The sequence below is a fragment of the Sarcophilus harrisii genome, chromosome X (assembly GCF_902635505.1).
Source record: "Sarcophilus harrisii chromosome X, mSarHar1.11, whole genome shotgun sequence".
Classification (NCBI taxonomy): Eukaryota; Metazoa; Chordata; class Mammalia; order Dasyuromorphia; family Dasyuridae; genus Sarcophilus; species Sarcophilus harrisii.
This window is the reverse complement of record NC_045432.1, coordinates 3,447,832-3,454,937: the sequence shown is the minus strand read 5'-3', so window position 1 is coordinate 3,454,937 and position 7,106 is coordinate 3,447,832. Positions and strand designations below refer to the sequence as shown.

Genomic DNA, 7,106 nt, shown 5'->3' with positions numbered 1-7,106 from the left:
AACTGATAAGCTGGGGGGAGTCAGACAGTGCAAGAACCTCACTGTTGTTACCAGCAAGGAAAGAAGTCTTAGAAGGGAGGAAGAGGAGGAGTGCAAGGGGTGAGGAGGAGAGTGGGGGAAATTGAAAGGAGGAAAATGTACAAGCATCAATTTACTCATAAGACAAAAAGGGAGAACAGACTAAACTGTTGTTTATAACAGTTACAACACTTCTTGCTTTCAAGCAAAAGGAAATGTGTGTGTGTGTGTGTGTGTATATACATAATACCTATCATATAAAAATGAGATATGCACAGATAAAGAGTAAAAGCAGAATGTATTATAAGAAAAAACTGGAATGTTAATTGTGATTTTTAATATGTTTTCAAATGGAAGAGAAACAAAAAGAAAACCTCACAGATAGCAGGGTCCCAGAGCTTCAGACACAACTGATCAGCAAATTTAGAAGGGGGAAAAAGGAAAGGAATTAACAAAAGGGATCAACAAGGAACTAAAGGTGAATTCCAAACAGCAGGAGCCAAAGCAAACAGAAAGAGATTTTTTTAAAAATGTAACCTACATTATAACAGGTTAAAATAAAACCAAAAAAACACTTCATCATCATTATGGCAAGATTTGTTAGTTCAGCATGAAGCAAGCTCCCAATTAAAAAAAAAAAATTAACCTTTTTCCAAGCACAAACCATCCTGAAATGATTCATGGTGACCAAAATTGACTATATTTGCTAGGAATAAAGAGCTGCAACTTTTGAGAAAGATAGCAAAGCAATTTGATTACAGGGCTGGATGAAACATTTGGATAGAAAGGTCAGGCTGATTATTTCCTGACACAACACTAGAGTGGGCTACAGGCCATCTGCTAGTGCCAATTTGCTTCAATCAAAGCCAATCAGAAGTAGGCCACAAACAAGGGTTTTAGGAACATTTTAAATCTTATAGAATAAAACTGGTACTTATTTGACTTGGAAAATTTTAAGGAAGAATTTGGGGAGCAAAGGGCAAAGAATATTGAAGTATTAAACTATTCAAATAAAGGTAGATTGCAAGTTACTCCCCCTTTAGACTATGATGTTTGGTGTTTTTGTTTTTGTTTTGTTTTTGAGAGAAAAGGATTCTCTTTACCTTTCCTTGCATTCTTATTGCTCAGCACAACACCTAGTAAATAACAGGTGCTTAATAAATGTTTATTGATTGATAGTTTATTTTATCGGTAGTTACCTCACTTAGGTAGTTTTTATCTTTCCTTGATATTCCAAAAAATTTGGCACTTGATTGCTCCCTCTTCCTATTTCTTCTTTTCTGCCTGTCATATTATTTTGCCATCATTCTCCTATTCCTAATTCTCTAAGTACCTTTCCAGATGTTTCCCATCTCTCTAACATTATTTCTCCTATTTTTCTCATTGGCCATTTCCCTAGGTATAATTATTCTCCATGTTCTCGTACTTTTTTTCCCTCAAAATCATGGACATCTGTGACCCAAAGCAAAGGTCCCATACTGGAACGTCACCATCTGCACCCTGGCCACCAAACCCCCACCTGCCACCCCAGGGAACAATGTTAACCTGAACACTCCTGGTTTGCTTGCAGAAAAATACTTCTCACCTAGAGAGAACATAACACCTCCATCACAGGCTCAGGAACTGTTGCTCCATTTTTATCTCCATCACAGGAAGAATATACTTTTCCTCCATTCTTTATGGTTATAGAAAGGGTTCAATTTCTTTTTCAGTGTTCTTTCCAATGACAATATTGTAGTCTCTTCATATTAGTGCATATCTTTCAATGATTTTCAACATTCTTTATATTATTTTAGAAAATATACTTTGAAATTAATTTTAAACTAAACTACTTACCAACATGTCTTTTGGAAGTTTTAGTCTTCATTTTGCTTTTGTGCCCAAATTCAGGCTCTTGAAAATCATCTTTGTTTTCCTTCTTCTTTGGTTCTGGTGGTACAACCACATTACCTACAATTTAATCACAATCATGATGCTAATTATGTGAAAACACTGAATCCACCAGAAATATCAGAATCAAAACAAAGTTTTAAAAACCACCGGATAAAATAAAATGACAAGTTTGTTCCAAGATGCTAAGAGACTTCATCACACCCTCTTACAATCTGGAAGTTTCCACAACCAGAACTGTGATACTCAAAATGAAATTCTTGAGAAAAATGCCACAGGAGGAAGGTGGAGCGGTAATATTCTGTTTTTGTTCTTCTTCCAAACTAGGATTTTAGGGGAAAATATTCCAAAGAGTTAGAATTTCCCATGATCTTTTAGAACCTTAAGATTTATTCTCCAAGACCAACGGTTCAGGAATATTCCCTGCCCTCTGGCCTAATTCTCAAAGCACTGGTAACAAACACAGAAAACGTCCAAGAAACCTCATTCTCATCAGTGACAGCACACAAAGGAGAGGGATTTGTAAACCGACAGTCATTTAGCTTCTGTCTGTTGTAATGCGGGAGCCAAGTGAAAGTGACTGCGGGAGATCCAACCCAGACCGGAGAATGGATTCCTCCTGTGAGAGGATGATACAAGGAGACTGAGAGACAACTATTCTCTGACCACCTCTTCTTTCCTCTGCTTCCAATTTATCTCATTCCCAGTCCGCAAAAACCTGGGCCAAAGAAAAGGGATTCCTTGCAACCCTTCAGATAAGGATGATTCCACAGTTGTGGGAGGTTTGGAGAATTTGACCTTGTTCCTTAACTCCTTGTCTGCCTCATTTCCTAATTTGTGAAAAATAGGATAATGCCAGACAGCTGCTGTTTGGCCTGAAATTCAAGAGGTATAGTGGGATTTTGATACAAACTTCAGGATGCCAATTCGATATATAAAATTAAAACCCCTTTAGGCAGAATACTACCAAGAGAAATGAAAGGCCCAAAGCCGAGAAGTAGATGTGCAATATAAATAATAAGAAAAAAAATGAAAGAGACTGAAGAAAGAGAGAGGGTAGGAAAATGAGTCCAAGAAAGAGGAGTTATCAATTGCAGCATAGAGCTAAAAAAGGATTTAGGAATTGAGGTGGAGGTTAAAGGACAACTATTAGATTCAAGCTCAAGGCCCTTTGGAACTTTGGCAAGAGCATTTAGGTGTCTAGGTCTACAACCGCAGGAAAAAAAAGGCAAAAACCTGAATGAAGTAGAAGGCCAAAAGCCTTGAGGGAAAAAAGAAGAGAGGAAGTGAGGCGCCCTCCCCCTGCTGAGGAAAGTTCAAGTTACAATATGGCTGACATACCCAAGGTTAAAGGTTAGGGAAACAGTGGGTAGAAAATGAAGATGAATATTAGAAGCAGACCTCAAAGTCAGGAGACAATCCAAGAAGTGGCAAAAAAAAGTCAAAAGTTCCCCAAGATAAAAGCCAGCAGCTTTTAACTTAAATACAAAAATACAAACAAAAAAATGTAAAAATCATCTTTAAAAAACCTCCCTATTCCAAAGCCATTTCAAAAATGACTAATTTGCCAGGTAGTTTAAGTTAAAGGCCTATATACCAAAAAGACATGAATGTCATATAATGACATGATTTTAAACCGTTATTTTTCATACCTGTTTCCTAATCTGTACTTTCAAGGATTTAGATGAATTTAAAGTCCCTTTGGGCTAAGGAATCTAGTCCTTCTATGATTAAAACTTTATGGTAAAAATTAGTTTTATACAAATAAGACCAAGTTTTCTACCCATAACCAGGACTGTTAACTTTCAAATATGTAAAGGTTTATGATACAACATACCTTCTGAGACACTTTTTGTCACAAAAATATCTAAATTTTCATCTGAATGAAATGCACTGACAGATTCATGTACCGTCTTTCCATCATCAGAGTCCATATGTTCTTTCCTAAGGAAAATTTAAAATCTATGTTTATACTTAAAACAAGTAAAAGTTTTCAGAATTTCCTTGGCTTCCTTGGTGAGTGTTAGTAAAGTTGATATGAAAATATTTCAAGCAATATTCATATTTCATACGCAACTTAGTACTAACTTGCAGCCCTTCATACCTTGCATTTTTCACAAAGATATAGAAGGAGAAATAGTAGAAAAAAGAGACATAAAGACGGCAGTTAGATGGATAACATCCTAGACGTATTTGTACTTTTAAAGTAAATCCACGTATGTTGGTCAGAAATACTAACTGACCTCTCAGGGCATGATGGCTTCAGTTCTTCAGAACGGCCACTACCCTAAAAAGAGAAACCAAATACAAATTCAGTGAATCCACGGTTTTTGTTTTTCAGGTATATACAACTCTTTGTGACCCATGGGAAAGGTTTTCAAGAGATATTGAGGGTTTTGCCATTCCTTTCTCCCACTCATTCTACATGGGGACACTAACCAAACAGGATGAAGTGGACTGGACCCAGGATTATTACCAGAGTAAATTTCTGAGGTCAGATTTGAACTCAGGAAGATAAGATTTTCTGAATCCAGGCCATTCTGTATTAAGTCACCTAGCTATCCAAAGGTGTTCTTGTCCAGTCATTGTGTCAGACTGTTCATGACATCATGTAATGGATCCCTGAGTTTACTTCACTAAATTTCAGAACAGACTTTCCAATTGGATTGAGATAAGCACAGGAGATAGAAAGACGCAAAAAGATGGTCCCTGTGCTCAAGAAGCTGACAAGCTAATACCAAGATAACAAGCAAATATAATAAATAAGTTATATTCTGGATACATGGGGAAAGTTCATCAAGGGAGACAATGGGATTATGAGGGACTAAGGAAGGTTCCGGAAAAGGCAGGATTCAGTTCAAACTTAAAGGAATAGAATCAGTGGCTAGAGATGAGTAAGGAGGGCATTGCAGGGATGGGGGAAATTTGGAATAGCCTGAGAAAAAGGGGTTTTTGTTCAGGAGAATGGCCTTAGGGCCAGGTAACTGGCATTATAGAGGGTGATGGGTTTTGAATGGCCAAGATTTTGTAGCTTAAGGTTTATTGATATGGGGTGGGGGTGGGGAGCTAAGGAATAGAAAATGGCATCATTGAATCTTTGTTTTAGCAAACTCACTGTAATGATTGAAAGCTTACAAGAGTGGAGTGGGTAAAAACTTAAGTCAGGATATTTCCATAGTCCAGGTGTTAAATTATAACAAGGGACTGTTAAAGGGGTAAAGAAAGGGACTATTTGAGAGGGGTTAAGATAGCAAAATCAATATGCATAGACAACAACTTGGATATGGAGGGTAAGAGACAATGAGAAGGTGAGAATGGCTTCCTAGTCTAATAAGCCTATAAGGTGATAGTATCCTTGTCAGAAACAGGGAAAATAAGAAAAATAATCTTACCCACACTAGGTTTAAGATATCTCCTTCACATGCAGTTCTACACGTGTGAAAGGCAGGTGGAGGTAGAAAGTGAGTTTGTACTTTTGTCACATTATAGAATCTATTGTCAGGAAACATGATTTTGCTGAGTGCCCGAGCTCTTCCCATTGTTTGCCCTTTTCTTTTGTCCATTTCCCAGTCTCTTCCCTATTTCAGCTAGACTTTGGTGCAGGGGAAGCAAATCTATTAACAGAGTAAGTACAAGGACCCTAAACATCTCATCTAGTATTTTTTGGATCAAAGGAGTTTTCAGATCTCCCCCCTTTTCTCTCTATTTTGTATTGTTCTTTGTTTCCTTATGAATGAATTAGCAACCATTAATTTTTAATATTACTCTATATCTTATCCTCTCATCTAAGAAAGTTTCTTCTTTCTCCATGCATATATTTATCTTCAACTTACTAATTTGCCTAATATAGTTAGCATTTCTGGAATGGCTGAATTATAGCACTGAAAACAAGCATTTCTGCTTTAACCTATGTCTTATTTCAAAATTTTTAAAAATTTATTTTGTTATATTTTCTGTCATATTTTGACCTACACTGTTTGTAATAATTTATTCCTTATAATCGTCAGGGACACCATCATACTCCTGAGTCGCCATTTTTTCAATCAGTTAATAATTACTGCCTTATATACTTTATTTTTTAAAAATTTATTTCGTTTTAAAAAACAGAGTAATAAAAAAGAAACACAGAAAAGAAATATGAAACAAAATAAAACCAGAGAGAACACTGCCATGTGTCCAGCAGAACATCAGGAAGATTCAAAATATATGCAAAAATTACCAGTTTAAGAAAGTATACGTGTGTATATGTATGTATATATATGTGTGTGTATACCTGTACATATTTACATATGCACACACATATATTAGAAGAAATTATATTAGTAAGTGTCCATCTTTTCTTCACTGCCTTGTTAAGTGTTGTTTTGTTCTTTGCTGTGAGCCTTTTTCATTCTTTTTCCCCCTTTAACTTCTTCAATCACCCTCAAGCAGGGTATAATTAGGAAAGGATATGGTTACACTTATAAATTATATATTTAAAAGAGAACTTATTAACAATTAATTATGACAGAACCAGCGTTTATCAGGAAACATGGATTTTTATTTGGAATTTTCCAATTGGAATTAGGAGCCAGTATTACAGAATCTCGTGAGTTAATGTCATAAAAGGCCTTTTTTCCCCCTAAAGCCAATAAAACGCCCAAAGTGATGAAAACCCGCCTTTCCTTGCCTGGGTCGTTTGTTTAGATTCATAAAATATTTCACCACAGACTCAGAAACGATGGTTTTTTCAATGTTCCAAATTATTGACGGCCTGAGAAACTGGGCTTTTCACCACCTGGGATTTTCCATTGAAAAGATCATTGATTTGCCGCAGAATTTATCTAAAAAGAAGGGTGAAGACAATAAATCAATCCCCGTTATCAATGACTTCAACAAAAGAAACTAAACATAAAAAGTAGGACGTTTTACAAGTAAAGTCAATGAAACGGTTACAGAGCAATTGGTTCCAAGAATAGGAAAACCGAAAGACGCGACAGCTACTGTCGAGGAGAACCACATAATGTGGCACGTTCTGTTTCAAGCAAGATACTGACTGAACGGACTCTAAACGGTTGCGGAAAAGGCAAGAAGTAAATGAGGGCGAATCTAAGTGGGAGAAGCCGCAAATGACGCACGGAAATGAAAGGAAAATTCTTCAGGAAAACATCAAGAGGATTTATTTTCACTAATTAACTAAAGCGAACGGAGACCTGGTG

General features: G+C 36.4%; 1 long non-coding RNA gene across 1 annotated transcript; it reads right to left on the bottom strand.

Annotated features, from left to right (window-relative positions):
• Positions 1-1,075: 1,075 nt before the first annotated feature.
• Positions 1,076-4,260, bottom strand: LOC116420188. Its single transcript, XR_004230469.1, has 3 exons — positions 4,152-4,260; positions 3,746-3,852; positions 1,076-1,968 (listed from the first exon to the last, which is right to left on the bottom strand). It is a non-coding gene; the product is annotated as an uncharacterized LOC116420188 (long non-coding RNA).
• Between the last annotated feature and the right edge of the window lie 2,846 nt (positions 4,261-7,106).